We start from the raw sequence: 10,016 nt of genomic DNA, 5'->3' as shown, positions 1-10,016 counted from the left end.
CGTAGTCTTGTTCCAGTGATCTACATCCAGCAGGTGGAGGATGTTGAAGCTTTTAGAGGTTTAGTTTCCTGTTTCTGACAGACTACTTCCACCTTTGGATTATCACCCAAACATTATAAACTGCTGGTTTTTAACCAGCGATGGCTGCTTCAGGATGAACATTTGGCACCATTTAAAGTAAATCAGATTTACCTCAAAAACAAACTCAGCCACTATTATGGGATGCATGAACTCGGTTTGAAAGAAGCTCCACACATCATAGTGTTGAATGAAAACACAGTCTGACAATGAATGCTGTAGTTTATTAGCAGTAACCAGAAACAAACAGATGTTAAAGCAGCATTTGATTGGACTACATGACAGGATTAACACATATGTCTGAGGTTTACTCCTCTCCTTCCTCTCCTTCTCCCTCCATTGAATCAACTCCAACCTCTTCATAATCCTTCTCCAGAGCTGCCATGTCCTCTCTGTCCTCGGAGAACTCTCCCTCCTCCATCCCTTCTCCTACGTACCAGTGGACAAAGGCCCACTTGGCGTACATCAGGTCAAACTTGTGGTCCAGTCGGGCCCAGGCCTCGGCGATGGCGGTGGTGTTGCTCAGCATGCACACGGCCCTCTGGACCTTGGCCAGGTCTCCTCCAGGAACCACGGTGGGCGGCTGGTAGTTGATGCCCACCTTGAAGCCAGTTGGACACCAGTCCACAAACTGGATGCTGCGCTTGGTCTTGATGGTGGCGATGGCGGCGTTGACGTCTTTGGGCACCACGTCACCTCGGTACAGGAGGCAGCAGGCCATGTACTTGCCATGGCGAGGGTCGCACTTCACCATCTGATTGGCCGGCTCGAAGCAGGCGTGGTGATCTCGGCCACAGTGAGCTGCTCGTGGTAGGCCTTCTCAGCGGAGATGACTGGAGCGTAGGTGGCCAGAGGGAAGTGGATCCGAGGATAGGGCACCAGGTTGGTCTGGAACTCCGTCAGGTCAACATTCAGGGCTCCATCGAAGCGAAGAGACGCCATGATGGACGACACGATCTGGCTGATCAGCCTGTTCAGGTTGGTGTACGACAGGACGCTCGATGTCCAGGTTCCTGCGACAGATGTCGTAGATGGCCTCATTGTCCACCATGAAGGCGCAGTCGGAGTGCTCCAGGGTGGTGTGGGTGGTCAAGATGGAGTTGTAGGGCTCCACCATGGCAGTAGACATCTGGGGGGCTGGGTAGATAGAGAACTCCAGCTTGGACTTCTTGCCGTAGTCCACAGACAGACGCTCCATCAGCAGGGAGGTGAAACCAGACCCGGTTCCTCCACCGAAGCTGTGGAACACCAGGAAGCCCTGAAGGCCGGTGCACTGGTCGGCCTGAGGACAGAAGAGAAGCAGGAAACCAAACATAAATACAAAAATCAAACTTCCTGCTCAAGGTGACGATAACAGCTCTGAAGCTACACACCAGTTTGCGGAGTCTGTCCAGAACCAGATCAATGATCTCTTTGCCGATGGTGTAGTGTCCTCGGGCGTAGTTGTTGGCAGCGTCCTCCTTACCGGTGATCAGGTGCTCGGGGTGGAACAGCTGGCAGTAGGTTCCGGTACGAACCTCATCTAAGACATTCAGTCACAGTTTCACCAATTGAGCTCAGAAACAGGCCAAGGCACCAAATCACAGAGTTTATTTACCGATGACTGAAGGCTCCAGGTCCACGAACACGGCTCTGGGAACATGTTTCCCAGCTCCGGTCTCACTGAAGAAGGTGTTGAAAGAATCGTCTCCTCCTCCAGTAGTCTTGTCGCTGGGCATCTGTCCGTCCGGCTGGATCCCATGTTCCAGGCAGTAGAGTTCCCAGCAGGCATTCCCGATCTGGACTCCAGCCTGACCCACGTGGATGGAGATGCACTCACGCTGAGGAACAGTTATAGAAGGTCCTTACATTATTCATCACATCAGGAAGTCACATCTCAACCCTAACCCCAGAACATAGAGGAAACACGATTACATTCTTAAAATACAGCTCTTGATCCATGAAGACATGAAAACTATCTGACACCAAAACTACACAGAAGAGGAAAACACTCTGAGTCACTTTTATAAAGTCCAACCGCCGTTTATGTTTAATTATAATTTATACTAATAATAAGAATGTTGGACAGGAAGTAAACCTCCACACACTTCCTGTTTTTACATTAACTTCAACGACAGTCACCGAATATTTAAAATCAGTTAAATCGGTTAAAATCAGACTTGATGTCAGAGAGCTGCTTCCGGTCCGGCCCTGCTCGGTACCAGCTTGGAACCAGGTCCAAAGGAGAACACTGAACAATCTCTCACCATGCTGATCTGCAGAAATAGAACTAGACAGAACCTCGCTGATCCCCAGAGCCTGTAGAACCTGTAGAACCTCCAGAACCAGTAGAACCTCCAGAACCTCCGGACCCTCTGGGGACAGCAATGGAGGATGAAGCAGTCCGCGCCTTCCAGCAGAAGGACCGAACCATTTACCGACCAGAGGGGAGACAGACGTCTTTGTAGATTTATTTTTTAAGTCAAAAACATCAAATTGAAAACACCCAAACCCGAAATTCTGATGGTTCTACTGATAATAGCAGTTTATTGATTTAGTATTCGGATTATAACGCCATATTTTAGGACTTTTTAACAAGCTCGTCAGTGACAGCTGTTTGGAACCGTCCTGAACTCTCATCCGGAATGCTGCCTCTACATCAGGGGTCCCCAAACTTTTTCCTGTGAGGGCCACATAACTTTTCCCTTCTCTGATGGGGGGCTGGGGTCAGTTTGTAACAGAAAAAGTGTGACAATCGCAGGGGTGTCTAAACGTAAACATTTATTGTTTTCCAGAAAGCCACACATAACCAAATCTTAAAATAAATAACAACACTATTAATGAAATACATAACACTATTTATGAAATAAATAAAAATCAAATAACCCTCTCTGGGTTCTTCACAGAAAAAAAGGTCAGGAAATAAATAACACTATTTGTGAAATAAATAATAACCAAATAACCCTCTCTGGGTTCTTCACAGAAAAAAAGTCCATGGAACATTAACTTTCTGTTGTGCCATGCACAATCTTAACAGGTAAAAGTTCAGCTTAGTTGTCAGAGCAGAATCTCTTACTTAAATGACTCATATGAGCAGTCTCCACGAATAAAAATGAGCAGCTGCGCTGTGTCCTGCACATCCGTGCTCTCATCCAGTGCTAATGAAAAAAAGTCCAATTCTTCCGTCTTCTGCTGCAGCTGGGAATATACATAACCCCCGATTTCTTCAATGCGTCTGGTGATTGTATTCGCCGAGAGAGTCACGGCATTAAAGACATCTTTCTTCTCGGGACACACCTCCTCTACGACAGCATTCAAACATTTCTTGACAAATTGTCCATCAGTGAAAGGTTTACCGCTGCTTGCTATCAGTTGAGCAACCCGAAAGCTGGCCCGAACGGATGACTGGTTCAGCTGAGCTTGGCGTACAAATGTATTCTGCTGAGCTAACAGTCCACTTTTTAGCTTTGAGAGTTGTCTGCTCGCATTTGGCCTTGCAAGTGATCATACTTGTCTTTGTGACGGGATTCATAGTGTCGGCGCAGATTGTATTCTTTGAATACCGCCCGCCTCTTGACAGATGAGACAAACAGCCTTTTCTTTGCACTGAACAAAAAAATAATCGTTTGTCCACTGCAGGTTAAATATCCTGCATTCTGAATCAGTTTTTCTCTTACCAAACCTTTTCGCCATTACTCCGTTTTATTTGACAGGGGCGAGTCTAGACTGCAGAAGGGTGGAATAGAATGTCACATTCTGTGTGTATTAGTCTTGATCGCGGGGCCAGACTGAAAAAAAAATCACAATGCGTCTCTGGTATTGTTCAGGGGGCCGGGCCAAATTGGGAGGCGGGCCGTATTCGGCCCACGGGCCGTAGTTTGAGGACCACTGCTCTACATACATAGATAGATAGATAGATAGATAGATAGATGGATGGATGGATAGATAGATAGATAGATAGATAGATAGATAGATAGATAGATAGATAGATAGATAGATAGATAGATAGATAGATAGATAGATAGATAGATAGACAGTGTCGTAGTTTCTCTTAGACCTCAAGGATGTGCAGATGTTGAAGAAAACGTCCGTTGACACTGTTACTTTTATAATATAATTTTATTACATGAAAAGGACAGCATCTGAACAGGCACCATGGTCTGCCTGTGGAGAGTTTCCCAGCCAATATGAAAATCCCACTTGAACAAAGGGCTGGTGGTCATTTTATACCCTCTGGTAAAGGATAGAATTACAACATCTGGTTCAAACCCCTACTCAAGAACAATACCTCCTCAGACGAAAACCCTCTACTCTGCACATTCCCTAAGGGTCACAGGTCAACTTTAGCTTGACAGTGGACCCCAGTGTCAATACAGCATAGAGTTTCTTGGGCTGGAAACACATACCAATGAAATTACTAACAGCTGTTAGTCAAAAGTTCACTTTATGGTCAACAACTATCAGGACTCAGATCAGATACTACATCATCCCCCCTTCGAGACATTTGTCTAGCTAATTATCGTAATATTGAGTACATAAGAGTCACACACAGAATGTTTATGACATTTTCTTCTGTTCATGCTAATCACAGCACAAGCTCAGCAATATAGTAAATTTATGGAGTGTGAGAGCGAAAAACCTGCCAGGCAGCTATCTTTCCCAAATTATCCATCAAACAATCAAGACAGGAAAATTCTCTCACGGTCCCTCTGCCTAGGCGACCACATATGGTACTCCAAGCCAATCGAAAGAGGTTCAAACGATTCTGTGAAATAAGTGGAAGTAAATCCATTTGGGAATCACAGAAATAAAAATCAAAAATTGTCCAAAGTCAGGCTGGTCGACCCATCGCACCCTTCAGTGGACCTCCTCCTGCCTAACATCACTGTCCCTAAGCAATTGAAAAAAAAGAAAACACCTGAGATCCCAATGTACTCACCTCCTAGGAGAAAACATCCAAGTAAATGAAACCCCCTTATCATAAACACTTCATATCAGTCATATAGGCATAAAACTCAAAAAGTAACATATTAATGTTATCACTAACTCAGCTCACTCGGATGACACTCAGCACCTAATTCAAACCCCTGTGTTGTCAGATGTCAACAGAGCAGTATATCAACATACCATTAATTTCCTCTGTCTTCTTCTTTTTTTTTTTTTTTTTTAGCAAACACCTTGACATTATGAATGGTAGATAGCTCCCAAATACAGTTCAGTACTTAATTCTGTAGGACTAATCTTCACCATTTTACCTGCTTATGGCCCCACTTAACAAAAACCCCAACACCAAACTTAACAACCAACTTAACAAAAACTTAACAACAGACTGAGTATCCAAAACACCTTACAATATTTATTTGCAAATATAAGAACTATGTAATTTCTCTACACTTAGTGAAATACTGAAAACTCTACTAAAAGATCTGGCACTCTATACTCCCAAATCATATATCACACAATAAGAATCCTCTGGCTGTTTCACTGACTGTAGATGTATGTTGCTCTCAGGATTCAGACTCACTTCTATAACAACTACTCACTACAAGTCTCTCTCCTAGTCTCTCTCCTAGTTTCTACCAGCTGCATCTGATGTAGTTTCCTAAGCATCTCCTCGTCCTGCTGTTTCTGAGCACGCTCCTTCTTCCTGTGTAGCTCCACCAGATGAGCCACATGATCTGTGTAGGCAGCTCTCATCATGCTTCCCAGAGAAACCACCTCTGCCAATCTACTCCTCACTGATAGGGGCAGCCCCCTCTGTATTTTACCTCGCAGAATCAACTTCTCCATCTGGTTCACATCTGGGTCGTTTCCTGTGACATTTCTCCATGCCTGATGAGCCCTGGACACATAGGCCCTCGGATTCTCCTCTGGACCCAGTGGCTCAACCAAAATATTATCTGGATGTATGTTCGTTGGGAACGTATCTCTCAATGCTCTCCACATCCGACCTCGACTGGCAGCAAAGAGTTCTGCATCATTCACCTCAGTTGCCACATATCTGTTAAGACCCGCTTGTTGTAGGATCTCCTCCATCACAGGAACTCCCAGGAGACTAGCTAAGAGTCGCTTAATGTCTCCCATGGCAGGTTGTGTTCCCACCAGGACCTCCTCTAGCTTTGAAATCCAAGGATATGCCCCATCTTGAAGAGTCGGCAACTTCTCAAGTATATCTGACATATCAGTATTCTGCCAAGGCTTGTATTCCAGATTCTGGCCTCTAACAACCACTGGACACATCTTATCTAACACCTTTCCTTTCCTACTCTCAACTTCTCTTAAAGCCCACTGTCTCTCACTCTCAGAATCTCCATCACTGTCTCCATCCTCACTCTCATCAGTCTCCTTCTCTCCTAGACCTCCTCTCTGCACTCTCTCATCACCTCTCTTCTCTGCTTTAGCCAAAATCCTTCTCACTGCTGGATCATATCCTCCAACAGCCTCATCTCTGATGCAACAGTCACCCCCCTTTCTAAGCACTGGGAGCTGAGGATAAACATCAGCAAACTTCACCTCCTTCTCCTTAGGTGGGGGCTTCTTCATTGAAGCCACATGTGAGAAAGGTACATCAACCTTCTCCACTAGCTGATCTGCTTCCTTGACCTTCTGCTCTCTCCTTTCCTTCACAGCCTTCAACAACTTCTGTCCTTCATTTTCAAACAACTTCAGCATACCCAGCTCCATCTGTCTCTTCTCCATGCGTCTCTGTCCTTTCTTCCCTTTCTTCTGGCCTGCTTTATGGGTGGACATCAGCACCTGCATCGTCTCTATCACATCAGGATTGAGAGTCCCCTCTACCGGCCAAGGTCGGTCGATATCAGGCCATCGCTTGCTCCACTTCCCTGACATCTCTACAATACCTTTAACAAGCGGATTGCTCCTTTGGACTGCATCAACCGGCGTAATCACTCTCCTAACTTCACGGTCCATCTTTGACATCATGCACTCAACAGTCTTCAAGCCAAAGCAACCTCTCTACAAATGTTTAACAATCCTCTAAATCAGTAATGATTTACTCATCAATTAAATGGTCAGATGGTCAGTCTGTTGCCAAGCTTCCTCTCCAATCAGTGAAACATCCCCTCGATGTATACACAGATGTCCTTCATTAACCCCAAACTAAAGGAAACACTGTAGGCCTATATGTGAACAGACTAAATATGTGTCCCCAATATCAGCAATAAATGTATGTGTGTGTGTCCATAAGCAAAATAACATCAAAAACAGTTTGTGGATAAAATCACACTAGCCTGGATGACGTCGGACACCAGAGCCACACATGTTGTCATCCACAAAGCTTCAGCTCTTGTAGAGCACCGTCAGCTGTCCACTCATCTGTCCTCTTGGGGATCAGAATTCAGACACATTCCATCTCCTCAGTCTCCTTCACAATTCTCATACATCACAGTCGAACATTGGAAAACAAAGAAAACAAAGGGTTAATGTCATATGATCACCATCAATCTTACACATCACCCAAAAAACAACTCGTTGCAATTTGCACATCTCTGTCAACATTTAGATCATTTTCATCTTCCCCATCAGCAGCTAAAACACAGAATTCAGAATGTGTCCTCTAACAGTTAAACTATTTTCCCAGTTTTAACAAACTCTATCAGGAAACTTCCTCTGTCACTACTCATCATCTCAAGTATTCATACATGCTCATGCACACAGAATGTCCTCACTGGTCTCTACTTCTCTTCAGACTCAACAAATGCTCCAATATATTCATCAGATGTATACACATCCACTATAAGGCTCAGATACATTATCAATTCACAATAGTCCTCTTATAAGGCTCATAAGGATTCAGCAAATTCATAAACGTCCCCCTGCAGAAGGGATCATAGGTATTTAACAGTGAGGAGGCAAAAATCTCCTATAGCCAATCCCAACCTCTACATATACCTATTTAATAGGAAGTCTATTCTATATCAAACAAAGACACACTACAGCCTTCCGGACTCAGCTATAGCACCACACACACTCACACAGAGACAGACAAGACATTTAACAGACAAAAACCACCAACAGCACTTAATCCTCAATTTAAAGTCTACTCAATCAGACATGTCCCCTATTCCGTTTAGTCATTCATTATCTGTTTCTCTTATTAACCCTCTCATTTTGGCAGAGATCTCCCACACACACAGTCGCTGCAGCATACGCACACACAGACAAACACACATCAGGGAGGGGCTGGCGTGCACTCCAGACCCAGACCCAGATGCAGACATAGGCGCCGACACAAACTCACAGAATAAAGCACACACATCAAAAATATCAAACTCACAAAATAAAACACATAGGCCTATTCAACCTCATCCACAACACTCTCAGCATCCAATCCCAGCGTCAAGTCATTCACACAAATCCTAAAAGCATGCTTAAGCTGCTCCTTTAACTTTCTCTCTCTCTTATCATCTAAATTTGTGCTACCATCCTGGGATATAAATCATTCAATCAAGAAGCGCATCGGACACCGTGACGTCTTTCGGTGGGAACTTGAGAGGGAACTTATTTACGATTGAATATAATCATTTATATCCCCAGTTCTATGAACTTACCTGCTACATGTAGGCTATTCACATAACAGGGTTTGTGGCCAGTGCTACCTGCCTCCCAGAGGGCTTTGTTCAAATCTGTGGCTTCCCTTGTTATCCTCATTCCTCTTTTTCTCAAACTCTATTTCTTTTAGGCCTCTTTTCCTCTTCTTCACTTGGTCTCTCTTCATCTCTATATTTTCATTTTGCCAATTGACCTCTGGGCCCAAAGGTAAAATCTACTCTGTCCTCTTTTGTTTCTGAGCACCAATTCAACTACTCAAAACCCAACTTTCACTTAAAGCGTCTAATTTACACGTCTTACCGGTAACAAGATTCAGGCCTGTCTCATTAATCTTGCATGGTTATTTAGCTTGCTTCATCGTTACTAGTTCAGCTATTCTACATTTACCTCTTTAACTTCAACATTTATCTCTCTTCAACTTCTTTTCTCTTCTCTACTCTACTGCTGCAGCATCATTTCTCTTCACTTCTAAACTCTCTTCTCTCTATACTTTTTTCTCTCTTTAACTCTTTACTTTTAACTCTTACCTCAACTCTAGCTATGAGCAATAAACTCCCCAATTTAGACCGAATGCTATTCTAAACCTCAACACATCCTGGAAAGGCACACATGATCTGTTACAGTGCAGCCAACCACCCCCAGCTTCCACGCACTAACCAGCACCCCACATTGTGAGAGAAACATACTCACTCTTCTGACCGGTCCTTTTTCTTTGAAGCGGTGTGAGAGTGCGCTGGAGCTGTCGGTGACCTCAAAGGAGACCACAAACCGATCCCATCCTTGTCGCCACTGTTTTGTCGTAGTTTCTCTTAGACTTCAAGGATGTGCAGATGTTGAAGAAAACGTCCGTTGACACTGTTACTTTTATAATATAATTTTATTATATAAAAAGGCAGCATCTGAACAGGCACCATGGTCTGCCTGTGGAGAGTTTCCCAGCCAATATGAAAATCCCACTTGAACAAAGGGCTGGTGGTCATTTTATACCCTCTGGTAAAGGATAGAATTACAACATCTGGTTCAAACCCCTACCCAAGAACAATACCTCCTCAGACGAAAACCCTCTACTCTGCACATTCCCTAAGGGTCACAGGTCAACTTTAGCTTGACAGTGGACCCCAGTGTCAATACAGCATAGAGTTTCTTGGGCTGGAAACACATACCAATGAAATTACTAACAGCTGTTAGTCAAAAGTTCACTTTATGGTCAACAACTATCAGGACTCATATCAGATCAGATACTACAATAGATAGATTAATTATTTATAGTTTATTCATATCGCTGGAAGAAGAACCAAGTTAAGGCTCAATAAAAACAGATGATGTTAGAATAGAATCCTGTAGTTCCACTTTGGAAACCATAAAATGTAAAACTTCTGCTGCATTTA

At 44.0% G+C, this 10,016-nt stretch overlaps 1 pseudogene; it reads right to left on the bottom strand.

Annotated features, from left to right (window-relative positions):
* Positions 1-282: 282 nt before the first annotated feature.
* On the bottom strand, positions 283-9,669 carry LOC111586242 (tubulin alpha-1B chain-like; annotated as a pseudogene).
* Between the last annotated feature and the right edge of the window lie 347 nt (positions 9,670-10,016).

The sequence above is a fragment of the Amphiprion ocellaris genome, chromosome 19 (genome assembly GCF_022539595.1).
Source record: "Amphiprion ocellaris isolate individual 3 ecotype Okinawa chromosome 19, ASM2253959v1, whole genome shotgun sequence".
NCBI lineage: Eukaryota > Metazoa > Chordata > Actinopteri > Pomacentridae > Amphiprion > Amphiprion ocellaris.
The sequence above is the reverse complement of the archived record's forward strand: the minus strand, read 5'-3'. Positions and strand labels throughout refer to the sequence as shown.